We start from the raw sequence: 27,397 nt of genomic DNA, 5'->3' as shown, positions 1-27,397 counted from the left end.
TGGTGTACTCCGTCTTCTGCTGTGTCAGGTTATCACACACACACACCTTACTTCGCATTAGGGGATGGAGGTCGTATCCGGCTCCCGGAGCTTTGCGCACTGCAGGCGCTGATTAGATGATTCCGCTCCCGTCTTCAAGCCGCCGCATATAGCGTCCTCCCGTCTCCCGCTTATCGGTCTCAGACAGTATTGTACATCAATAGGACCTACTGTCAATTGTCCGTTAGGTCACACAGGGCTCCTTCTCTGACGCGTTTCGCTTCTAATTGAAGCTTCCTCATAGAGCTTTACTCTATGAGGAAGCTTCAATTAGAAGCGAAACTTTTCTCCACCATGTATATGTGAGTCATTGTGATCAATATTGCCTTGTTGTACTGGTGAAGCTGCTGGTGCGATAATATCTGGCATTGTTGGCAGTTGGTTTAGCGTGATATGATCTGTCTGTGTTGGCTCATGCTCTATACCTATCACGGAGCCATGCACTAAGCCATAATTTCTGCCACTAGCCATGTTGCTTAACTGCTGTCTCAGAAAATCACGTTTTCTGAATTTAAATAACATAGCTATTGATCGTTTTACTTTTGATAGCCTGTATGAATCTTTACATGACAATTTCCACATTACAGCATTTTTTATTTGATTTGCTTGTTTACAGATTGGAAATACACGTTTCATACCCCTGCCTACCAATTCTAGTCATTTCGGTTCTTCAGCAAAGTGATGTATATTTTCCTTTACAAATGACCATGTTTTGTCTGAGTGTTTTCTAATTTTTGCTGTGGCATCAATATACGGAGTAATACATTTTTCAAAAACCTGTGATGGCCTTTTACCACTAAGCATCTTCATGAGTGCAGACATGGATTTTGTTATCTGCTCCATGAACGTGACATCTTTCCATAGTCTACCCATCAAAGCATAGTATTGTATTTCTGCTACTTTGTCTGTGTTTTGTTGTCTGTTCACTACATCAGATGTTGCAGTAACCGGCATAACAATGTCAATTGCTGCAACAACGGCTGTCTCTAGAACTGCGTCTTCTGTTACTGCAGAACCAGGTTCTGCAGACCCCGCATAACTCTGGTTGTTCAGTGGTTCTGAATTATTTTGTATACTGTGTGTATAAAGGGTTTCTTGCTGTGTATCCGTTATAGTTATATGGCTAGCCTGTGTGTCAGGTATTATTATAATATCAGTTTGTGTCATCGGCATAACCTTGTTGTTATTTTTTTTTTCTTGAGAGTCTCCAAGATTTCTTTGCAGGTACTGTAATATTAACACTAGTACCGGCAGCCTGTTTATTTTCCTGCGTGTCTGGAATTGTGATAATGTCCTGGTTTGCATTGTCACTAAGGCTATGTGTACTGTGCATTTCAGCACTGTTGTCTTCATGTATCACTGACAGGCGTTGCCGCTTAGCTTGAATGTCATCTGAATAGTTGAGTTTTCTTTTCAGACTTTTGCCATTCTACTTAGTATTTAGATCACGACCCCACTGTGTTGTGCGTGGCATACCTCTCTTTTGTTTGTTTGCCTTGGAATTACAATATGCATAATTCATAACCAATGGCTCAGCATCTTTTAGGCGGTAGTGTAAGTTCATTGGTGTCGAGCAAAGAAAATTGGCCACGTCATTGTCGATAGTCTGTGTTGTTGTAGTACAGCCGGTGATTGATTGGACTGCAGCCTGAGTCTCCGTCATAATAGCTTGTTCATAACAACTTGGTACATTGGCATCTGTAACAATAATAATTATATAAATTAGCTATTAAACAGTATTATTTATATCATGCGCTCTGGAAAAAAAAAATTGCTTTAGACCAGTGATTATATAGCATAGTTTGATTAACGCACCATGTATAAAACACTGCTGCGACTGTTCTGTCGTGTAGATTTGCGATGGCGTCAAATTTAAGACATCCGATAAGAGATTCTGTATGGTCCCACATCTGTTTGGACTTGTCGGATTATCTATTGACCACAAACAAATATAATTACTTTAAGAAAAATATAGAAGTAATCTGGCGCTATTGTTGCTGTAAAAGTGTCTGCTGCTATGTCCAAAAGGCATGGTTCATAGCCTTAAAGTACACAAGGAAAAACACAAAAGAACAGCGCTGGCACTTTTAAGTATAATTACTATCTTTTAAAAAAAAAAAGATAAAAACATTTTCCGGACAATATGTTTAACTACCGTACTTACAGCTGCTCTGAGACTGTTCCCCGTATGTTGGAAATGCATTTTGGTATGCTGAAATATCTGCACCAAACATGTAATTTGCTCCATTCGGGTAATTTGTTTCTGTCTTGTCTCCATTTATAGATCCTGTGTTTGGTTAAATATGGGAAATTATAATTTTAATAATAAATGTAAAGAAATGCTGTGTAATAATAATGCCACAGCACTGTATCTGTAAATAAACTTTTTATGATCCAATAAAAATATGTTTATGATTTACAATAACTCTGTTTTGTCCTTTGATTCTAATCAGTGAATTTAAAAGAAGACTGCAATCACACAACATACAGTTTAGAACAGTGTTATTTATTTTAAAATCAATATAGTTATACAGCATTGTACATAAAATGCATCAAACACATCGGTTATTACAACAAGTTACACAGTTCTGTATATATTTATCCGTATAATGACTCAAACAATGAGTGTACCACACACTCCTGTTCAGGTGACAGATCGAAAGCGAAAAGCGTGTAACCATCGAGGTACTCTTCACGGTCAATCAGTATACCAGAATCTGATTTCTGCTTATTTGTAATCTGTATGAGCGACATGTACTCACGCACAGCATTACTGTGTTCAAAGTCTGGTTGAAACGGCTTGGCCGGGTGCGGGGATCTGTCCAGGTAGAGAGATGCAAAATTTACGTTTTTATGTTCAAAACGTAATGAGTTCCGATCATAAGTTCCTGAAAATGCTTTGTTGTCTACAAACGCAGCTATGACTGTTTTTGGCACTTGTCCTAAAAACAAATTTTCTAAATTAAACACTCTACTGCCTGTAGGAACACTGTAGATTTTCATCCCTACACGATCAATTGCATATTTTGCGTTGCCATTCAGCAAAGCCTGCGCATGTCCGATCTGGACGGCCGGCGAGACCTGAACTCTTTTCACAAACAACGAAGCTGCGACGATCTGTATTTTAAAGGCATCTGCCTCCGCTGACATTAAGCAGAATGTGTCTTTGTTTCTGGTTAGTTTTATCTTCAAATCAAAACCATTTAAGATTAGTTTATGTTGATGAAAAAGGTCGCAGTGCAGAGGACCCAGTAATTCAACTGTGCGACTCAGCGCTGTTGCTCTCGCGCGCTTTATAAAGCCTGTATTTGCCCCATCCAGAGCCCTGGTGTTATGTTCTCCAGCCACATCTTTGTAAAATAAGCCTGTTGTGTGCTTTGTGGATAAAGCATCAGAGCTGTAATTCAATATGGTCTCAATGTATGCTCGATAGGCGTAAAGATTGTTGGATTGAGATATGAGTCTGTCACCCAAAGAAACATCCACCTGACTGAACAAAGTCGCTATGGGATAATTAATAAGGGCTACCCGTGCCCCTTGGGGTATCGGATTGTTGTTGTCGGTTCGTACGATCTTACACGTCACGTACAGCAGAGTGTTGTTCAGATCGTAGTAATGTTCACCACTAGCCGCTACATAAAATTCCAGCGGTGCTGTCTCGGATAACGCTGCTAAAGGTTGAACCTCGACGTATAGACTCTTCTCCACGCTAGTTTGCGTTGGCGGTACGTCAAAAAGATCCAGATCTGATTTTGCGCATTCAACGGACTCATTGTGTATGAAAGACATGGTTAAAAAATATCACCAACCCCTCGCGTCGATTTTCTTTTCTTATTTAAGTTTCGACGTCTCCGGTTTTTGTTTAAAAGGGGCATACACCATGGCGGAAGTGCTGTCGACCGCTTCCGTTTTCTTTTAGCCATACCTTTTCTTGTATATATTAAACCAGAACCATCTTGTTTTGCTTGGTTTGTCACGTGTAATCTATTCATAGCGGCCGCTGTGGCTTGTCCGATGACGTCTTTTGCGATATTACGTGCAGCGCTTTTCACGTGTGGTTTAGCCAATTCTAGGCCTCTTCGGAAGAGAGGTACGGCTTTTCTGAACAGGCTACGAAAAATACCACCTAAACCACAACCGTACATATACGCACTGCCGTGAAATCCCGGTAAACCATTACCGGCTTGCGCTTTATAATATTGCGCGTACAATGCCGGATCACCATAGTTTTTAATGACAACCATTCTGTCAATTTAATAAAAATCGGTTTTGCGCCGTCTAAAGTGTAATTTCACGATCGCTTTCCCAAACTTAAATGAAATATTCTTGTTCTGATCATTCTCTATGGTTACCGTGTCAAATTGCGCTTTGCACAACGGCACGTAATCGGGCTTCTCATATCGTATTGTGATCAACTCATTGTTATATCCCTTAATTTCAACTGTGCGTAGTAGCGGTACGTAGCTATCACCAACCCTCTGGTGTTTGATAATGTCAGTATACACGTACAGCGTATATTGGCCTCCTTTGATGTCTGCGCATGGCTTAGAAATCTTAGTTATAGGTTGTAAACCAAGTATAGTCGTCAGTTTATCACCCGCTGAAAGATGATACAACTGTTACTGTCGCATGTTACAACACGTTCAAGCGGATCGTACACTAGTCTTAATCCGCCATCCAGTTTATGACGTCCAATTTCTGCGTTGATTACATCCAGCAGCGCGTCAATTGTTTTATAAAACCCGGGTTTAACGCACGCGGTTGTGAATTCCACAACTGATTTGGTTAGCATAACGTCCTGTGTTATTTGTAACCTACAATCCTGTATATCCAAAGTATTCCATGTGTGCGGATATTGTATCTCTGTAAGAGCAACTTCCCAATCACCGCTTAATTGTATTGACTTTGCAAGCTTTGTTGTATAGTTAGATATCTTGGCCCTCATTCCGTGTTGATCGCTAAGTTTTTCGGTCGCACAACATATTCGCAAAGTTGCGTTAATGTAGTAAATATGCGAACCTCCGCCCCCAACGTATTTTTGCACATTCGTACGCAGTATTACACAAAGTGGGCGTACGCCAAATGACATCGCAGTAATGCGAAACCATCGCAGCATTGCGAATCCATCGCAATAACACATACTTAATCGTAAAAATACTAAATTTTAGTAGATTTACACATTTTACCGTAAAAGTGCACACTTTTAAGGAAAAACGCTCAAAAATGTTTTTTTAAAGCTATTAAGTGAAATTACACCATTCCTTTTAAAGTCAACAAGCCCTTTTCAATAACGAATCCAATTAGTGTAATGATTGATAATGTTCCTAAACAATTAAGTCTGCAAAACAAACCAGATTAACACTTTGTTGCCATAATTGCCCATCAACATGTAAAAGTGTATAATTTTTTTTTTTTTCCCTTTGTTTGTTTTTAAAGGTGTTGTTTGTGAATGAAGGTGTTTACATGTTTCTTAACACAATAATCTCCTGTTTTTTTTGTTAATAATCTAACGTAAGATGTGTGTAATGTTTTTTGCAAACAATTTCTGCCTGCCAATCAGCTGATCCTTTTTTGCATTAATAAACACAACACCCGGTTAACTTTAATCAACTTTTTTTATTTTATTTTTTAAAATAAATCATTTTTTTTTTCTTAAAATAAACAAAATCATGCAAATTTTTGCAAATTTTCAACACAATGCATTAATCCTTGCAGGTGTTGGCGCATGGTGTAAAGAATGCCTCCAAAACTTGTAGGATCTCCAACTGCAACATCTGAAATTAAGATGCAACACAAACATTAATAACTTAATTACATTACTTATTATCCAAGCAAGGCGCAAAGCACACTTAAATGCAGGCATGTCCAAACTGCTGGACTCCAGCTGTTGTGAAACTACATATACCAGCATGCCTTGACACAGTTTTGTGGTCAGGGAATGCCAAAGCTGTGTCAGGGCATGCTGGGATGTGTAGTTTCTCAACAGTTGTAGGGCCGCAGTTTGGACAGGCCTGCTTTAATGGCAAAGTTACTACATCCTGCCTGTTTTATGGTACAATCATTAGCAGAACAACACACAAGCCTGCTCAGCCTTTTTTTAAGATTTTAAAGTGTTCCAGACCATGGGTTACATTTACTACTATGTGAGTTATATTTAAGATGGAACGTTGCCCATAGCAAACAAGCAAAAATATGAATATTATATTGTAGAAGTGGTTCCCAATTTTTAAAGTATAATCTTATTGGTTGCTATGGCCGACATCCCATGTTAAAGAGAACTACCATCTTCGTCAATGTTACACCATGTTGGCATTCATTCCCATTTGGTTTTTTTTTTATTGTTTTTTTTTTTTTAGGGTGTTGGTCCTGCATCATCACACTGCATATCAACATCTTCAGAAGGACAACATATCCTAGCATGCCCACACTCCATGAAAGCTGCCCTTACTAAATAAGGTCAAACAGGTTTGACTTTATCCAATAATCATTTTGTGAGTGTAACTTTCACACCACAAATCATTGGGTCGTTAGGCTGCCTAACAAAGTGAAGCATGTGATTTGTAAGTGTAAATATTAAGAATACACAGGCACAAGTGTAAAAGAACAACAACATACTAAACTCCACTCAGGTCTAACTGTTTCCCAGAAAACCTAACACATATAAACCCTGTTGTCCTGCCAACCCTGTTGACCTAATGAGTGTCGACCTAGAGTGGACACACAAAACATGGCACACATAAACACTGGACATATAATGACACTCAAATAAATGTAAATGCAACATGTACACCATGAAGAAAAACACAATTAATTTTCCTTGGTACAAGAATTCCAACAGTACAACACTGCATGTTTTGTCATTGTAAGTGTAAGTAGGTAATCATTTTTAACAAAATGTTAAAACACTTACTTTCCTCGGCAACATGAAGACTCCCTGAACTGTCTTCAGGGGCTTCCTCTGCCCATTCACTGGGTGGGGATGGCGGCTGGATGGGGGAAGGCGGCTGGATGGGGGAAGGAGGAGGGATTGGGGAAGGAGGCTGGATGGGGGAAGGAGGCTGGATGGGGGAAGGAGGTTGGATTGGGGATGTAATTTCAGAGGGTGGGTCTGATTGAGAGGGCGAGGGGGGCGGTGAAAATGTTAGGCCAATAGAGGGTGAGGGGGGCTGAGAAGGTGAGTTGGAAGTAGAAGGAGAAGGGGTATGGGAAGGAGGAGAAGGGGTCACAGAAAGAGAAGGAGAGGTTGGCTGAGAAGGGGAGTGGAAAGTGGAGTGGGCCTGGGAAGCTGAGGGGGCCTGGGAAGCTGAGGGGGCCTGGGAAGCTGAGGGTGACTGGGAAGCTGAGGTGGATTGTGAAGCTGAGGGGGATTGGGAAGCTGAGGGGGATTGGGAAGCTGAGGGGGAGTGAGAAGGGGAGGGGGAGTGAGAAGGGGAGGGGGAGTGAGAAGGGGAGGGGGACTGGGAAGTGGAGGGGGAGTGAGAAGGGGAAGGGTGCTGAGCTGGTGCATCATGTGGTGCTTGCCGTTGTGGTCGTCCTAGAATGATTGGTAAAATATATTTCAATTTGCATGTTAAATTACATACTAATCAATTGTAATTTTCACTGTTCGGTTCCATGTAAAAGAAAGTTTTTGTAAGAATTTTTAAAAAATAATTATTCAAACCTCTTCATGTTGCCCACTGCAAACAAAATTATGAAATTTAAAAATTTTGTCGGTCATTCCTGTATCTATTCCATTGAGACATATTGATTTGTCTAGCCAACATCACCAGATCACTATTCAAGCTACCTTATTATATAGACAGCACTGATCAAGTTTTTTGGTACAGTTTCCTGCCTGGTTACTAATTATGTAAAACATGCACTTGTTTAGGGACACTTTGCTACAGTCAGTAATGTTTGCCCTAACCACACACACTGTCCTATTTTTTCAAAATGTTCACTCAGTGTTGCAATTAGCCTACCACTTAGTGAAAATTTGCACTATTTATGCTAATAATCTTATGTAATGTTACTTACTGCGTGCATGCATAGTGCGGATTTGCTGGCGGATCTCCGCCAACAGCTCTGGAGTCCTCCTTCGGAGATCACTCCATCTCCGCTCTAACTGGATGATGGTCCGCCTGCTGCGGACGCGAGACCGCAGCAGGCGACGGACCTCCGCGTAGGCCTCGCGCTTAACACGATTGGGGATGAATCGCCCAACGCGGCCTACGCGGCGGTCCATCACCGCAACCAGGACGCGGAGCTCCCGCCTGGTGAAAGGTGCCGCACGCATCATGGCAATGGCGTTTTCCTTATTTGGGCATATATTTATAATGTCTGTTAGCATGTGATTGGTCCACAATCTATGCTGTCATATGTCATTTATAATAACTTTATTGATCTTTGCAATGCTGTGAAGAGCAGAGTGTTATTTCGCACGAGCGGAACTATGCATTCGCATAAGCAAATTTTAAGCAAAACACAACCATAAAATTTAAAACAAAAAAACACAGACACAGACACACACACAGTTTTAGATCAATTTATAAACATATCTGAGTACTCACCTCAGTTTGTGTGGTCTTTCAGCTGGACATTCACAAAGTGGGCAACATTCAGTTTCATTTGTTTGTGTTTTTGTTTAAATAATCATGATGTTAGAATAGTAAAAAAATAAGGACACTATTTAGCAACATCACAGTATTGTTTGACACAAAATTAAATTGTCAGCTTAACGTGTTATTGTTTTTTGAAGATAAAAAAAAAAACAGATTCAAACACACAAAAAGCATTACACCATGGGTCTTCAACCTGTGGCCCTCCAGCTGCTGTGAAACTACACATCCCAGCATGCCCTGCCACAGTTTTGCTATTAATGTATGCTAAAACTGAGGCAGGGCATGCTGGGATGTGTAGTTCCACAGCAGCTGGAGGGCCACAGGTTGAAGACCCATGCATTACACAATGACCTTACAATAGCAAACACAATTTCTACATTTAAATACAAAATGATGCATACTGTGCTTTTATTTTGGTAACAATAGAGTAAAAAAAAACACTATACCTGAAAAATTCAGCAACAATGCTTGCCCTGACTTGGCTCCCCCTCCTTGTAACACTCCCCCCACCGAAGTGTCGGACAACCCCTGGCTCCTCATCAGGCAATTCCTCTGTCTGAGGAAGCTCTACGCTACTCCTTACCGCGATATTGTGGAGTATAGCGCACAGGACCACTATTTTACTTGCCATCTCCGGCGAATACATGATGTCGCCACCAGTGCGGTGGAGCACACGAAACCGCCCTTTAAGGACCCCAATTGTGCGCTCCACCAGCTGCCTAGTGGCAGTAAGCGCGGAGTTAAATGCCGTCTGTGGTCCTGGCCTGGGATTACGGTAAGGAGTCATGAGCCAGGGGGTGCAAGGATATCCACGGTCTCCTGTTTGAGGAAAAAAAAAATTAGAAATAGTCAATTTGGAAAAATATACAAAATTTTGAACAAAATATGTGCAACAACTCACCCAATAACCACATGTCTGCTCGTTGACTTGATCTTAATCTGTGCCATATCCCTGATTGTCTAATGACATACGCATCATGGGAACTTCCAGTAAACTTTGCGTTCAGGGAAAGGATCTGGAGGGATGGCCCACAAACAACCATTACATTCAGAGAATGAAACAGTTTCCTGTTTCTATAAATTTCTTCATTATGTTTTGGTGGCTGAATAGCTACATGTGTGCCATCCACAACCCCAATAACATGTGGGAAGCGACTACCACCTTCCGCAAATTGCCGCTTCACCACATCTAGGGCACCAACATCCAAAGGCATAGCAATAAATTGCTTCACACGCTTGAGGAAAGCCTGGCAGACACGCCGCAGGACCTTACTGAACTGGCCCTGCGACATGCCAACCAGGTCTCCAACCACATGCTGGTAAGACCCTGTTGCCAAAAAATGTAACACAGCAAGGAATTGTGTCAATGGTGGTATTGCTGTAGGATACCGAATTTCAGACTCCAGATCACTCTCTATTATGGAGAGAGTGTCTAGGATTAGATGTGGTGGCAGCCTGTATCTACGTACAACCACATCATCTGGCATCCCAAAAAGTAGGACACGGGGTCGGAAAATTGGTGGCCTAGCACGCCTCCGTTGCCTTGGTTGATGAGGAGCCGGTTGTGGTTGTGGGGCTGGCGGTTGGGGTGGGAGTGCTGGCGTGGGTTGGGGAGGTAGGGCTTCTGCTGCGATAAATATAGACATCACACACTTATAAAAAAAAAAATTGAATAAGACAAAAACAAAGTCCAAAAAATATGCAAACAAAAAATTATTACAAAAAGGGTGTGTCAACTTACTGCAGGAGCGTAAGACATTTTTTCTGGGTTCAATTCAGGACCAAAAAGAATATTATAAAAAAAAAAAAAAAAAATATTTTTATAATGAAAGCTACATATGTTAAATTGTAATTGTTAAAAATACTATTATTTAAAAAAACAGAACATCAAACACATCACAAACAACTACTACAAAATTAAGAATAATTGGTTAAAAAAATTTAAATTAAAAAAATAAAAAGTTAGCCCTTTAGTAGCTAGCCCAGCCAAGAACAACACTACTTTGCTGATCAATCCCGGTACAAAACATAACATTTATTATCAAGATGGAAAACAAACATAATCAAAACACTTTGAACAAACACAAACAGGCACCAACACAGGCCCAGGGAACTTACCTGATCCAAAATAAAGAAAGGAACTCTTTGTGTTATATAGCACACCAAATAAACAAAATCAACTAGGGTTACGTCACCCAAAAAAAAACTCCTACAAGAGAGCAAATATGACAGTCAAAAACAACATACAGACCAATAAACAAAACAGGCACCAACACAGGCCCAGGGAACTTACCTGATCCAAAATAAAGAAAGGAACTCTTTGTGTTATACAGCACACCAAATAAACAAAATCAACTAGGGTTACGTCACCCAAAAAAAAACTCCTACAAGAGAGCAAATATGACAGTCAAAAACAACATACAGACCAATAAACAAAACAGGCACCAACACAGGCCCAGGGAACTTACCTGATCCAAAATAAAGAAAGGAACTCTTTGTGTTATACAGCACACCAAATAAACAAAATCAACTAGGGTTACGTCACCCAAAAAAAAACTCCTACAAGAGAGCAAATATGACAGTCAAAAACAACATACAGACCAATAAACAAAACAGGCACCAACACAGGCCCAGGGAACTTACCTGATCCAAAATAAAGAAAGGAACTCTTTGTGTTATACAGCACACCAAAGAAACAAAATCAACTAGGGTTACGTCACCCAAAAAAAAACTCCTACAAGAGAGCAAATATGACAGTCAAAAACAACATACAGACCAATAAACAAAACAGGCACCAACACAGGCCCAGGGAACTTACCTGATCCAAAATAAAGAAAGGAACTCTTTGTGTTATATAGCACACCAAAGAAACAAAATCAACTAGGGTTACGTCTCCCAAAAAAAATCTCCTACAAGAGAACAAAAATGACAGTAAAAGCAATGAAGCACAGGTTTATTTGCAAAAATGGACTAGCTAAATATATATGTGTAAAAAAGAATAACAAACAATCAACATAAAATAAACACTTTGAAATCAAAAAATGAACAACAAGACGAATTCCAGAATACTCACAAACGAAAAATCGCAGACAAAATGCTACACTGACTATATTCTAAACGCAAACGAAAGGACAAATGTATGCTTGACAATTACTCACTCTGAAAATTCCTATAGCACCTTCACGCACAAGCCAACAAACTCAAGTGAAACTCCAAACTACCTACACTCACAGCGTGCAAAGTAGGCCCTTAAATAAGCAGTGCAATCATTAATCAGATTAACAGTGTACACCTGTGTGAATTAACGCTACGCACGTAGGTATATAAGCACACACCTCGGCGTACACACGTCATCACAAACATGGCTTCTCGTGAGCAAATCGCAGCAGAGATGGACCGCATTGCAGAGCAGGAGATGGCATTGCGGAAAAGACGCCTAGATTGCCAAAGGCGCATGTTGGAATCCGCCTCTGCGGATGTTGAAGAGGCAGGACCTAGTACTCTGCAAATGTCTGCTTCTGAACCACAACAATTGACTGGGGATACCCTGCCACACACACAAAGTGACCAAACTGAGGGAGAATTGGCTTTAGCCACACAAACACAACAGACAGAAGCTGCTAGTGAGGAGGAAGATGGTGATGACCAACAAGAAGAAACCTCACAGGCTACCTCCAGACGGAAGAAAAGACAGCCTGCATTCACTAAGAGGGAGTTGCGTGTCTTGGTCACGCAGGCCATGTCCAAAATCCATAGAGGGTCAAAAAACATGGGGGCTGCTTCAAAAGAACGAATCTGGAGAGACATCACAAAATCTGTGAATGAAGTTGGCTTTGTCGTCAGAACATCACAGGAAGTGAGACGACGGTAAGTGCATATTGACAGTCCTTTTTCTGTGCTAAGTTGACTAAAAAATGTAGTTACATGTGATGTTATGTCTAGCAAACACAAGCAGAACACGTGTCCTATATATTAGCTTAGACAAATAATAAGACTCTACTTTGTCCCTCTTTCACAATACATATGTAGGTGGGCCGACTTCAAATCCCGCCTGAAGGCAAAGAGGGCTGCGGAGTGGAATGCCTCAAGGGCTACAGGTGGAGGAGCACCTGTCGCTGTGGAGTATACTGACTTGGAGGAGATGGCGATGCCCTGTGTCAGTTATGAGGAGGGCCAAGGGGTGTCTCATATGGACACGGACCTGCCTGAGATCCTGACGGGACATGACTTGGAAGGTAAGTTTACACATTTAGTTGTCTGTAATTTTGACAGTATTTATAATAATAAACTAATTTTGTATCCTACTTTTTTCCCACACATTCTTCTATTTGCTTGCCACAAAACACAGCACAGGGGGGTGATCCGTTTGAGTCACAGGACGGTTATGTGGTTGAGGCTGAGGTGGAGGGACCTAGTGAGTCTGGCAGTGTGGGCCAACAAATCCCACCTCTGCAGGTTCCTACTGGCCCCCCCACCCAACCCTCTGCTATCCCGGAGATCCTGCTTGAAATCGCTAGGTATGGTGAGAGCCTAAATCGGTTTCAAGACGGGGTCATCCGGGAGGTAAGCCAGATAGCTGTCCGGCTCACTGAGCACCGAACCTGTGTTGAGCAAGGTGTTGCTCAACTCTGCCAAGGTCTGGCAGAGATCAGGCAGGGCCAAGAACAACTTGCCTCCTCATTCCAAACCCTTGCAAATAACATCTTGCAAGGGCTCCAGGCCATCGCTGTCTCCCTTGCCCACAGTGGCAGAGAGCCACCCACATCGGCTCCCTCCCCTGCCCCTGCCCAGGAAGAACAGCCCACTGGGCAGGCCCAACGAAGGTCGCTCCGCAGACCTTCCAAAGAAGAACAGCCTCAGGCGGGGAGAAAAAGAAGAAAATTATGTCTCTCCAGATGGGCAGCACCCATGTTTTTGATGTTGCCTCTATGTATTTTTGGAGTTGGCTTGTGTGACCAGAATGGATAACTCCCTCTTAGTGAAATGTATTCTTTCTGTTTGGATGTATTGTAGCCTGTGAGTTTATGTGTATAAACACCAGAGCCATCTTCCTCTTACTAGTGTGCTATGTATTGTTGTGTTTGTGTGGTGGATCCTAATTCTTTCTCATTTGGTTTAAAATTTGTGTGTGGCAGGGTGTGTCATGTTTTATTTATGCTTTAAAAATATACTTTTGTCAGAAGCAGAATTTTGCAGAGTACTGAGTTCTGCTATCTAATGATTGTCAGTGCCATCTGCTTGCTGCTTGGTCCATCTCTGCCTGTGCGACTCACGTGGAGCCATGTTTAAATGTTGTGAAATATTATTATAGTAATAAAAAATATATTTAAAAAATTTGAGCAGTTTCTTCAAGGTAATGCAGTTCAAGAAAGATTAGGTCAGCATATAGACACTTGTAGACCAATCTGCTAATTCTCCTTAAAAATTGAAAATAAAAACAAAAAAAAGGTATGCTTTGCACCACACTTTAATGTCCATATTAAGTAAACAGACACGACGCTTTTTATAAATATCTATGGTCAACAGGACATCATTTCAAACATTGTCAGATATTATAATCAAATATTATTGTGACTTTTAAGACTAAATTAAAGTGTATGCTGCATTATGTGGGTGTTGGTTTATTTGTAAAAAATTTTGCCGATTTCAAACACTTTCACAAATATTTTCACTTGTTTGTATTTGGGAGTCTTACACACATTAAAACAAGTTTTACAAATGCTTACACAACAAATTCAACAAAAATCACACCCTTATTTGGCAGTGTGTGAGATTTATATGTGAGTAGAATAAACATGTAATGTGTGTTCAGACAATTGCTGGTTGGTAACTTTCATCTGCTCATTAATTAACAAGTAATTGGACATCAGATGAATGTGATATCCAATTAACTGCTAATTACTGCATACACACTTGTACCAGTACTTCGCAAATGTAGAGTAACTGCAGACCTACTCGGCTGCTGCGTGAATGTTGCTACGGTTTCCTATGTTAGTTTTAACAGCGACAATGTTTATTTGCGAAAAACACGCCCATTGCGAGTTGCATACTCCCACACTGTACGCCCACTTTCACGCCCATGTCGGAGCATTGCGAAGTCTCGCCTCCGCCACGCCCACGCCACTCCTCGTTTTCGTTTGCCAGTTACGGCTTTTTTTTTTCTGAGTAATTTTGCCCAGTTGTCGTACGTATGTACTCGCGCATGCGTAATCACGCATTTGCGCATGCGCAGATACTTACATTTCGTACATTTGCGTTGCGAAGACTCTTAGCGATCAACTCGGAATGAGGGCCCTTATTCTGCGGGAAAGTATAGGCCGAAGCATTGCTGGGCAATGTTATGTAAAACGATTTGTCATCCATAGCTCGTCTTTTTTTAGAGGGTAATGCGCTTTATATTTTTTTTAACTCCGCTGCCGCTACCCAATTGTTAAATTTTGCGGGGTATCTGCGCCACTTGACTAACGCGTATTTTCGACCTTTAACCATCTTATTTTTTAAAATCTTTTCCACTTTGTAAATTCTATTATAGTTTTTGGGTATGCATTGAAGTTCTTCGGGGTAAAAACTACCTGTAATATCTTCGCCGTAGAGGTCCGTCAACGTGTAAAGCGGATTAAGACCTTTAGTATTCACGCCACGTATTACAAATATCTCCTCAGAAAAATTCTGTTCATATCCTTTCTGAAATATATCCTTATATTTGGAAATACGTACATGATCACCAACGGCTAATCGTGTCGGAGTTTTCTTAGTTCTAAAGTATTAACCGTATGTCATCTTGAAAATTCTCAGAGTTAGATTGCGTCACTTCGCACGGCGTACACTTAATCGTTCTATGGTACGTGTTATTATATAACTGTATATGAAATTTTGTAAAACATCTATATATCTGTATGTATTCTGAGCTGTGAAATAGCGCCACATACGTGTTTTTAAAGTCCTATTGAAGCGTTCTATAACAGCTGCTTTCACATCATTATTGGTCACAAAATGCTGTATACCGTATCTTTCTAATACTTTTTTTAGGATCTTGTTTAGAAACTCTTTACCGTGGTCAGTTTGCAATTTCTTTGGCACGCAGTTCTGCTGGAATATTTTTTCAAAAGCATTAGCGACTGTTGTAGCATTCTTGGTTGTTAGACTGACGGCCCATGCTCTCTTACTGAAAATATCGATAATGGTTAATATGTATTTAAAACCATCATTGTACTTCGCTAGGTCTATGAGCGAGACCAGATCGCATTGCCATTGCTGATTTATGGGGGTCATTCCGAGTTGTTCGCTCAGTAAATTTCTTCGCATCGCAGCGATTTTCCGCTTAGTGCGCATGCGCAATGTCCGCACTGCGACTGCGCCAAGTAAATTTGCTATGCAGTTAGGAATTTTACTCACGTTTTTTTCTTCGTTCTGGTGATCGTAATGTGATTGACAGGAAGTGGGTGTTTCTGGGCGGAAACTGGCCGTTTTATGGGTGTGTGTGAAAAAACGCTACCGTTTCTGGGAAAAACGCGGGAGTTGCTGGAGAAACGGAGGAGTGTCTGGGCGAACGCTGGGTGTGTTTGTGACGTCAAACCAGGAACGACAAGCACTGAACTGATCGCAGATGCCGAGTAAGTCTCGAGTTACTCAGAAACTGCACAGAGATGTCTTTTCGCAATATTGTGAATCTTTCGTTCGCAATTTTGATAAGCTAAGATTCACTCCCAGTAGGCGGCAGCTTAGCGTGTGCAAAGCTGCTAAAAGCAGCTTGCGAGTGAACATCTCGGAATGACCCCCTATATCCGATACGCAAATCATGTTCCTTTTATAGGTTTTTCGCGCCGGCTTATGCAACACATAGGCATCTTGATCTTGAAGCCATTTTTTAATTTCCGATCTTTTAAACTGCCCTATATTAGCCTTATAATATTTATCAATGCCGCAATAACTACCAGGATTTAACACTGTGTAGTACCTTTTTTTCATCCATTTTTTTCGAATAGCTGTGCTGCGTGACATACTATGGCTTTTTTTCAAACCTATGAGTCTTATCTGACAAAACACAGGTCTTGTAAGAGACTTTTGTGATCGCCCTATGACTAATGAAAAAACTGATATCAAATGATGACATTTATATTCAATTTATATTAAAAATAAGCGTAAAACAGGGAGTGTCGGGGGGAGTGTTATGGGTGGTGGTGGGGTGGAGTCTGGGTGGAGAGTAGGCGGAGAGTTGGTGGAGAGTAGGCGTGGCACCTGTCACTTTTCGTTTGACAGAAAAGTGTGCTATTACTACTACTGAGGCATTACAAGAGTCTCCATTTGAGCCTCTTGAATCTGCAGACCTTAAGTGGATTTCCCTTAAGGTATTGATTCTACTGGCTATTGCCTCTGCTAGACAGGTGAGGGTTTTGGGTGCCTTGTCTTGTAGGTCCCCCTATCTGATTTTTCACCGTGACCGGGCGGTACTTATGACACGTCCCGGGTACCTACCTAAGGTGGTGTCTTCTTTCCACCTTAATCAGGAGATTGTGGTTCCAGCCTTTGTCTCTCCAAAGAGCGGTCTTTTGATGTGGTACGGGCTCTACGTATCTATGTGAAGAGGACAGCTCCCATCAGGAAGTCTGATTCTCTCTTTGTACTGTTTGTTTTTCACAAACGTGGCTGGCCTGCTAACAAGCAGACCTTGGCCAGATGGATTAGAATGGTGATTGCACATGCTTACGTATAGGCTGGCCTTTCAGATCCTGCTACCATCAAAGCCCATTCTACTCGATCTGTTGGACTTTCTTGGGCGGCCCGCCGTGGTGCGACCCTTGAACAATTGTGCAAGGCGGCTACGTGGTCCTCAGTGAACACGTTCATAAGGTTCTATGCCTTTGATACATCCGCCTTTTAGGATGCTACCTTTGGATGCCGGGTTCTTGTGCCCGCTACAGTGATTACAACTGCTTTAGGACATCACCGATGTTATTCCCTGTGGAATATCATTGTACCCCGCTGCAGAAAACGAGATTTATGGTAAGAACTTACCGTTGTTAAATCTCTTTCTGCGAGGTACATGGGTTTCCACAGGGCACCCACCCTGACGCACTTAGCTTCTTTGGGTTTGTAAGGCATTAGCCGCTGACACCTTCTCCTGTCGTGAGAATGTGGTGTTTGTGGCTACTAACGGTTGTCGTCACTTTTACCTGCTACTGCATTGGACTGGTTGACAAAACTGAGCTCCTGTGCACGGAGGCGGGGTTATATTGTAGGCGGCACTATGCATTCTGGGAACAGTCAAAGCTTTTAGCCTGTTGGTGCCTCGGATCAAGATCCTACTCTACACCCAATGTTATTCCCTGTGGAACCCAGTGTACCTCGCAGAAAGAGATTTAACAACGGTAAGTTCTTATCATAAATCTCGTTTTCCATGTTTTTATATTTTAATTCATTGTTATCTATCATGTGTTATTAAATGTTACCATATAAATCTTTTTAACCTGCCACATATGAGCATTAGCGCTGTTTGTTTTCCATTTAATTATTCTGTAGTTCAGTGCTTACTGAATCATTTTATCTATATCCTATTTGGGGACCTATTTGTATACCCAACAAGCTCTTTATCAGGTGTCTTTGTAGCCTCTCTCTCAACTGTGTGGTATCATATATCAAATGGCTCTGTAACATCAGTTTCACTTTTCTCAATGCATGTCTTAATGTAAACATAGTTGTCATTCCCTGACTTGTAATTGTCACAGCTGCAGTTCTTGGTATGGGGTAGGCGGGTGACAGACCCCCTCACTTTCTTCTTTTCAATATAAGCAGCTGAAACACTCACTAGTCTCTTCAGCTTACTCAGAGCAATCATCTAATGTATTTTCAACATCAACATAATTCAATCCTGCCCAATCTTCGGGTACAACCAAAGAATTCACACTGGCAAACCGAAATCAATCTTCTCTTACAGTATTAATTACAACTTCAGGATTAAATTCCTGATCTCGCAAACACACATCAGCCTGTATTGTGTCAACTTTCTTTTTGACTTCCTGCCCTGCAAGCTTTTTGCCGCATTGCGTAATGGGATTCAGAGTCACAGCAGGAACTGGTCTATAAATCTCCTTATTTACAGGTACAGATAATGCACAAACATTATCAATATATTTCACAAACTTCCTCAATATGCCACACCAAAAGTCGACTCAATTGTGATACACGATACAGAGCCAGACAGTGTCCGGATCTGGCTAAGCAGAGGTTTTACACTTATTAGAACTCTAAACATTTTCCCCCAAAAATGCTATATCCACTTTCTAACTCCATATATCCCACTTCTGACACCATTATTGTTCATGGGTGAACTGGATTATTTAGTATACAAAGTGTTAAAGAAAGTAGACAAGACAGTACATGTATTTAAATATGCTTTATAGAAATAGTACTAAGCTATAACATTGTGGATTAATCTTAGCAAAAGAGATGATGATCAATCAGGTAGATATGTTCAAATGCAGCAATCACATCAGCACACACAGTCCAGGAGCCTTCTGTCAGTTAGAAGCTGAACAGGTTGTTTATCCTGGCACCCCTGCAGTCTGTGTTTCACCCAGGAAATGCTACTGCACACTTCCTTCCTCTAGCTTATAAAGCAAAAGTTAGACAAAGCACGGATATGATATGCCAAATAAGGTTCTTAATGTAAATGAAACCTTGATTGGTCTTTCTATATATGGTATAGCATAATCAGGTGCAGTAGCAGTTAAACCATCACCCCAGGATGTGGTGATGTGTCTTAAACATTCTGGTACTTTCCAGTATGTTGTGAGACAGAGATGAGAGCAGTAAACAACAGAAATTAATGACAGCTGCCATCTTGATATTTTGTTCCTCCTATTACATCGGTATACATGGAGCCATTGCGACCCTTCAGAATGCTATGAACAAGTTGCTTCAGCCTCACAGAAAGTATGCAGCGGCATAGCTTGACGACATTGTCATTTTTATCTCTGAGTGGAAGTCGCATCTTCCAAAGGTAGAGGTAATGTTACAGTCTTTATAGGCACACGGGGTCACAGCTAGCCTGGAGAGGTGTGCCATTGGAATGGTGGGGGAGAAATTCTTGGGATATATTGTAGGTAGAGGGCAAGTTAAACCTCAACCCAATAAGGTGGAAGTGGTCCTCACATGGCCTAAACTAAAATGTAAGTCACAACTCAGGACATGTTTTGGTCTGGTAGGATATTATCGCAGATTTACAAGTGATTTTTCCACTAGGGAGGCACGACTAACTGAATGTCTGAAGAAACTGTCCCCATACAAAATAATTTGGTCTGAGCTGGCAGAGACTGCCTGGCAGGATTTAAGGCAGGTCTGTCTTGCAAGCTCCTGATTTCAGAAAGCAGTTTGTTACAGACTGATGCCTGAAGCACAGGGTTTGGGGCAGTCGTTTCCCAGGAGGTGTATGGGGAGGAGAAACCCATCCTCTACCTTATCCAGAAATTGCTGCCCAGAGAACGCAAATACTCAACTGTGGAACAGGAGCGCTTGGCAATGAAGTGGGCAGTAGATTCGCTGAAATACTATTTATTGAGATGAGAATTCTGGCTAATTACAGACCATATACCCTTACAGTGGATGCACACAAGTAAGGAAGTAAATGCACGTGTGACCCACTGGTTTTTGGCCTTATACCCATACACATTTGAGATGCAGTATCATCCTTGGAAACTGAACCTCAATGCAGATGCCCTTTCCAGGAAATTTGTGGGTCCCGACCCTCCAAACAACCCTGTGGTGAAGCTAGGGGAGGAGGAGGAAGGGGTTGAAGAAGGGGAACTCTGGAAAGTGGTGGAGGGGTGTGTTCCCGGACGGATGGAACAAATAGTTGAAGGCAAAGCAGAGAGCTCACCTGGAAAAATTTTAGCTTCACCAGGGTGTTTGAAGTTAAGGGGGAGGAGTGTGGTAAGGACAGTGCAAAATCATCAGGTTTAAAGGTGGAACAGCAGGATGGTGATTGAATCCAGTCCATGTCTTTCTAAGAGGATATCTGAACCACAGTTAGGCTGATTAGCAGCACCAGTTAGCTAGCTTTATGTCAGTGCAAAGGGATAATGCTCCTGGCGGTAGCCTAGCTGCCCAGGCGACAGGCTATGGGTATGGGCTACGGTAGGGGCCATTCTGCTTGCTGAAAATATCCCTGTGCTGTCTGCCTTTGTAAGAAATAGAGGACACTGGTGGCACTTTATCCGGGGCTATTGTGAACCCTGTGACAATGTGCCATTTAAGCACAGAGATCAAACATCGCAACATTGTATCAGTAATACAGGCTCCACCAATAATATACTGACTTTACCACCTTAATAATAATTACAAAACCATATAGAAAAAGAAAAAAAATCACAAAAAGCACGTCAAGCCTGAATGTTTGTTTAACCCCCTGGGTGACAGGGTGTCTAAAAGAAAAATCCACTTTGCCTCATCCTTAAGCAGAATGAGACCACGGTCACCCCCCATTTCAAGGGGGGAACATGGTCCATAATGCGGTTTTTCAAAACTGCCCGTGAATGCCTAGCTTTTTAAAAGTGTATAGCGACTGGCTGGTCGCTATGACCTGTTGCTAGAGCTGCTCTAATAGATGTTCTGTGCCCAGCCATCCTTTCTTTAAAGGTGCATTCGGTTTTCCCCACATAGTGAAGACCACATGGGCAACTTAATAAGTATACCACATACTTAGTAGAACAAGTTACTTGATGACGAATTTTGTAACGTTTCCCAGTGTAAGGGTGACAAAAACTGGCGCCAACAAGAATATGGCTGCAAGTCATGCAGCCAAGACATTTAAAGCATCCATGTTTTTGTGGATTTAAAAATGTGGCTCCTGATGGTTGCTTAAATACTGAATATTGTACATTAGTCTTCACTAAGTGATCCCGTAAATTTTTGCCCCGTTTATATGCTGGCATAAGGCGTGTCTTAGATATTGCACTGAATTGTTTATCAGCCTGCACAATGGGCCAAAAAGTTTTACTAATGCGATTATTATGCTGGCTATGAGAATTAAACTTACTGACCCAAATCAGTCTCTCATCCGTAGGTTTTTTATTTGTTGAACGTGGGATTTTTAGCACCTTAGCTTTTAATCGGTTTAAATCAGATAATTGATATCCTTGCTCTACAAACTTAGTGATCATGCGATCTAATGCTGGTCGACCTTGGCTTCATTGATAACAATCCGTCTCACCCCTAGTATTTGTGAGTATGGGAGTCCACTACGTAGAGGTGCCGGGTGATGACTGGATGACAGCAATATATTATTTTGATCAGTTGGTTTAATAAACATATCTGTGGAGATTTTGTCTATTATTTTGATTTGTACATCTAGATAATTTACAGATGTGGAGTCGATATAGTATGTGAACTTTACTAGTGAAGGTGACTCATTGTGTGTTCTGATTAATGATTCCAACAGTTCACGGGGACGTGTCCAAAAAACTAAAAACAAATCATCTATGTGCCTTAGATAAAGTAAAATCTTAAGGCCAGTACTCACGGGCCGATGCTGGAGAGATGTGTGCTGAGCGAACCGCTCAGCACACATCTCTCCCGGCGCTCAGCACAGCGCGATCTGTGCTGAGCGTGCGGGGGGAGACGGGGGGGCGCTTACTTTACCCAGCGGGTGAAGTGAGCGACCCGCTAGATTGGCCTGCATGCAGGCCAATCTAGCAGCAGCGATAGCGATGCGCGGGGCTGCGCATCGCTATCGCTGTTAGGGCTACACACGGAGCGATCTTGCTGAAAATCTAAGCAATCTAGTCAGATTGCTTCGATTATCGCTCCGTGTGTACCCCCCTTTAGACTTAATGAACGGATCCGAAAAAAAACAAATCCACTACCTGAAACATAAAACAGTTTGCAAATGATGGTGAAACGTTACTATCCATCAAGCATCCCCGAAGCTGTAAAAAAAAATTCATTGTTAAACATAAAATAATTTCTCTGTAATGTCAAATGTAACAACTTCAAAAATAAATTGACATTAGGTCCCTTATAAACAACATTATTAGTAATTAGGGATTTTACTGCAAGCAATCCTTCTTCATGCAGAATGCATGTGTAAAGATTACTAACATCGATGGTTCCTAGTATGCAATTGGGCGGAGCAGCATCAATGGAAGCCAAACAGTTGAGTCATACCTCCCAACTGTCCTGATTTTCACGGTACAGTCATGTTTTTTCGGGTCTGTTCCGCTATCCCTCCCGCGGGCCGCGGTGTCCCACGGTGGGGGGGGATCACGCTCTGCTCAGTTCAGAGCAGCGGTGAATAGACAATGTGCACAGCGTCTATTCCAGTGAGGCAGAGGGACTGGGGGCATGGCCAGCAGCTCACAGAGCACTGGCCATGACCCCACTGTGACGGAAATGGAAGGCGTGGCTCACGAATGCGTCATTCAAATGAAGCCACGTCCACTTTTAATTAGGCCACACACCCTTTTCTTCGCCGCGCATAGGGTCCCGCTCTCAAGCCTCCAGATGTTGGGAGGTATGGTTAAGTAAAGCTGTTGTGTCTTTAAGACAAGACATTTTCTCTAACGTCCTAAGTGGATGCTGGGGACTCCGTAAGGACCATGGGGAATAGCGGCTCCGCAGGAGACTGGGCACAAAAGTAAAGCTTTAGAACTACCTGGTGTGCACTGGCTCCTCCCCCCATGACCCTCCTCCAAGCCTCAGTTAGATTTTTGTGCCCGAACGAGAAGGGTGCACACTAGGTGGCTCTCCTGAGCTGCTTAGTGAAAAGTTTAGTTTTAGGTTTTTTTATGTTCAGTGAGACCTGCTGGCAACAGGCTCACTGCATCGAGGGACTAAGGGGAGAAGAAGCGAACTCACCTGCGTGCAGAGTGGATTGGGCTTCTTAGGCTACTGGACATTAGCTCCAGAAGGACCGATCACAGGCCCAGCCATGGATAGGTCCCAGAGCCGCGCCGCCGGCCCCCTTACAGAGCCAGAAGACAGAAGAGGTCCGGAAAATCGGCGGCAGAAGACGTCCTGTCTTCAACAAGGTAGCGCACAGCACTGCAGCTGTGCGCCATTGCTCTCAGCACACTTCACACTCCGGTCACTGAGGGTGCAGGGCGCTGGGGGGGGGGGCGCCCTGAGACGCAATAAAAACACCTTGGATGGCAAAAAATGCATCACATATAGCTCCTGGGCTATATGGATGAATTTAACCCCTGCCAGAATACACAGAATAACGGGAGATAAGGCCGCCGAGAAGGGGGCGGAGCCTATCTCATCAGCACACTGGCGCCATTTTCCCTCACAGCTCCGTTGGAGGGAAGCTCCCTGGCTCTCCCCTGCAGTCACTACACTACAGAAAGGGTTAAAAAAGAGAGGGGGGCACTAATTACGCGCAGTAATAAAAAATACAGCAGCTATAAGGGGAAAAACACTTATATAAGGTTATCCCTGTATATATATAGCGCTCTGGTGTGTGCTGGCAAACTCTCCCTCTGTCTCCCCAAAGGGCTAGTGGGGTCCTGTCCTCTATCAGAGCATTCCCTGTGTGTGTGCTGTGTGTCGGTACGTTTGTGTCGACATGTATGAGGAGAAAAATGATGTGGAGACGGAGCAGATTGCCTGTAATAGTGATGTCACCCCCTAGGGGGTCGACACCTGAGTGGATGAACTGTTGGAAGGCATTACGTAACAGTGTCAGCTCTGTATAAAAGACAGTGGTTGACATGAGACAGCCGGCTACTCAGCTTGTGCCTGTCCAGACGTCTCATAGGCCGTCAGGGGCTCTAAAGCGCCCGTTACCTCAGATGGCAGATATAGACGCCGACACGGATACTGACTCCAGTGTCGACGGTGAAGAGACAAATGTGACTTCCAGTAGGGCCACACGTTACATGATTGAGGCAATGAAAAATGTTTTACACATTTCTGATAATACGAGTACCACCAAAAAGAGGTATTATGTTCGGTGAGGAAAAACTACCTGTAGTTTTCCTGAATCTGAGAAATTAAATGAGGTGTGTGATGATGCGTGGGTTTCCCCCGATAACAACTGATAATTTCTAAAATGTTATTGGCATTATATCCTTTCCCGCCAGAGGTTAGGGTGCGTTGGGAAACACCCCCTAGGGTGGATAAAGCGCTCACACGCTTGTAAGAACAAGGGCTCTACCCTCTCCTGAGATGGCCGCCCTTAAGGATCCTGCTGATAGAAAGCAGGAGGGTATCCTAAAATGTATTTACACACATACTGGTGTTATACTGCGACCAGCAATCGTCTCAGCCTGGATGTGCAGTGCTGGGTTGGCGTGGTCGGATTCCCTGACTAAAAATATTGATACCCTAGATAGGGACAGTATATTATTGCCTATAGAGCATTTAAAAGATGCATTTCTATATATGCGTGATGCACAGCGGAATATTTGCTGACTGGCATCAAGTCTAAGTGCGTTGTCCATTTCTGCCAGTAGAGGGTTATGGACACGACAGTGGTCAGGTGATGCGGATTCCAAACGGCATTTGGAAGTATTGCCTTATTAAGGGGAGGAGTTATTTGGGGTCGGTCTTTCAGACCTGGTGGCCACGGCAACAGCTGGGAAATCCACGCTTGTACTCCAGGTCGCCTCTCAACTTAAGAAGACGCCGTATTATCAGGCGCAGTCTTTTCGTGGGCAAGCGGGCAAAAGGCTCCTCATTTCTGCCCCGTGACAGAGGGAGAGGAAAAAGGATGCAGAAATCAGCCAGTTCCCAGGAACGGAAACCCTCTCCCGCCTCTGCCAAGCCCTCAGTATGACGCTGGGGCTTTACAAGCAGAATCAGGCACGGTGGGGGCCCGTCTCAATGAATTTCAGCGCGCAGTGGGCTCACTCGCAAGTAGACCCCTGGATCCTTCAGGTGATATCTCAGGGGTACAAATTGGAATTCGAGACGTCTCCTCCTCGCCGTTTCCTAAAGTCGGCTTTAACGATGTCTCCTTCTGACAGGGAGGCAGTTTTGGAAGCCATTCACAAGCTGTATTCCCAGCAGGTGATAATCAAGGTACCCCTCCTGCAACAGGGAAGGGGGTATTATTCCACACTGTTGTGGTACCGAAGCCGGACGGTTCGGTGAGACCGATTCTAAATCTAAAATCTTGAACACTTACATACGGAGGTTCAAATTCAAGATTGAGTCACTCAGAGCAGTGATTGCGAACCTGGAAGAAGGGGACTACATGATGTCTCGGGACATCAAGGATGCTTACCTTCATGTCCCAATTTACCCTTCTCACCTCAGGTTTATGGTACAGAACTGTCACTATCAGTTTCAGACGCTGCCGTATGGATGGTCCACGGCACCCCGGGTCTTTACCAAGGTAATGGCCGAAATGATGATACTCCTTCAAAGGAAGGGAATTTTAGTTATCCCTTACTTGGACGATTCCCTGATAAGGGTAAGATCCAGGGAACAGTTGGAGGTTGGTGTAGCACTATCTCAGGTAGTGTTGCGGCAGCACGATTGGATTCTCAATATTCCAAAATCGCAGCTGATTCCGACGACTCGTCTTCTGTTCTTAGGGATGATCCTGGACACAGTCCAGAAAAAGGTGTTTCTCCCGGAGGAGAAAGTCAGGGAGTTATCCGAGCTAGTCGGGAACCTCCTATAACCGAGCCAAGTCTCAGTACATCAATGAAATGGTTCTGGGAAAAATGGTGGCTTCCTACGAAGCAATCCCATTCGGCAGATTCCACGCAAGAACTTTCCAGTGGGACCTGCTGGACAAATGGTCCGGGTCGCATCTTCAGATGCATCAGCGGATAACCCTGTCACCAAGCACAAGGGTGTCTCTCCTGTGGTGGTTGCAGAGTGCTCATCTTCTAGAGGGCCGCACATTCAGGACTGGGTCCTGGTGACCACGGATGCCAGCCTGCGAGGCTGGGGAGCAGTCACACAGGGAAGGAATTTCCAGAGCTTATGGTCAAGCCTGGAGACATCACTTCACATAAATATCCTGAAGCTAAGGGCCATTTACAATGCTCTAAGCTCAGCAAGACCTCTGCTTCAAGGTCACCCGGAGTTGATCCATTTGGACAACATCACGGCAGTCACCCACGTAAACAGACAGGGTGACACAAGAAGCAGGAGGGCAATGGCAGAAGCTGCAAGGATTCTTCGCTGGGCGGAAAATCATGTGATAGCACTGTCAGCAGTATTCATTCCGGGAGTGGACAACTGGGAAGCAGACTTCCTCAGCAGACACGACCTCCACCCGGGAGAGTGGGGACTTCACCCGGAAGTCTTCCACATGTTTATAAAACTCGACAAGTATTGCGCCAGGTCAAGGGACCCTCAGGCAATAGCTGTAGACGCTCTGGTAATACAGTGGGTGTACCAGTCAGTGTATGTGTTCCCTCCTCTGCCTCTCATACCCAAGGTACTGAGAATTATAAGATGGAGAGGAGTAAGCACTATATTCGTGGCTCCGGATTGGCCAAGAAGGACTTGGTAACCGGAACTTCAAGAGATGCTCACGGAGGATCCGTGGCCTCTACCTCTAAGAAGGGACCTGCTCCAGCAAGGACCCTGTCTGTTCCAAGACTTACCGCGGCTGCGTTTGACGGCATGGCGGTTGAACGCCGGATCCTGAAGGAGAAAGGCATTCCGAATGAAGTCATTCCTATCCTGATCAAAGCCAGGAAAGATATAACCGCAAAACATTATCACCGCATTTGGCGAAAATATGTTGCGTGGTGCGAGGCCAGTAAGGCCCCGACGGAGGAATTTTCAACTAGGTCGAT

The 27,397-nt window shown here is 43.1% G+C and overlaps 1 protein-coding gene and 2 long non-coding RNA genes across 3 annotated transcripts in view; 1 reads left to right on the top strand and 2 right to left on the bottom strand.

Moving 5' to 3' along the window:
• Nucleotides 1-27,397, top strand: part of REC114 (REC114 meiotic recombination protein) — a 693,231-nt gene that overhangs the window by 469,271 nt on the left and 196,563 nt on the right. The gene's annotated exons all lie outside the window — the stretch shown is intronic.
• LOC134935254 (uncharacterized) lies at nucleotides 5,636-7,398 on the bottom strand. The gene is made up of 2 exons (XR_010180016.1): nucleotides 6,950-7,398; nucleotides 5,636-5,813 (listed from the first exon to the last, which is right to left on the bottom strand). It is a non-coding gene; the product is annotated as an uncharacterized LOC134935254 (long non-coding RNA).
• Nucleotides 7,406-9,348, bottom strand: LOC134935255 (uncharacterized). Its single transcript, XR_010180017.1, has 3 exons — nucleotides 9,089-9,348; nucleotides 8,592-8,613; nucleotides 7,406-7,573 (listed from the first exon to the last, which is right to left on the bottom strand). It is a non-coding gene; the product is annotated as an uncharacterized LOC134935255 (long non-coding RNA).

Source organism: Pseudophryne corroboree, chromosome 6, assembly GCF_028390025.1.
Source record: "Pseudophryne corroboree isolate aPseCor3 chromosome 6, aPseCor3.hap2, whole genome shotgun sequence".
Taxonomy (NCBI): domain Eukaryota; kingdom Metazoa; phylum Chordata; class Amphibia; order Anura; family Myobatrachidae; genus Pseudophryne; species Pseudophryne corroboree.
Note: the sequence above shows the minus strand (reverse complement) of the source record. Positions and strands in the feature narration are given on the sequence as shown.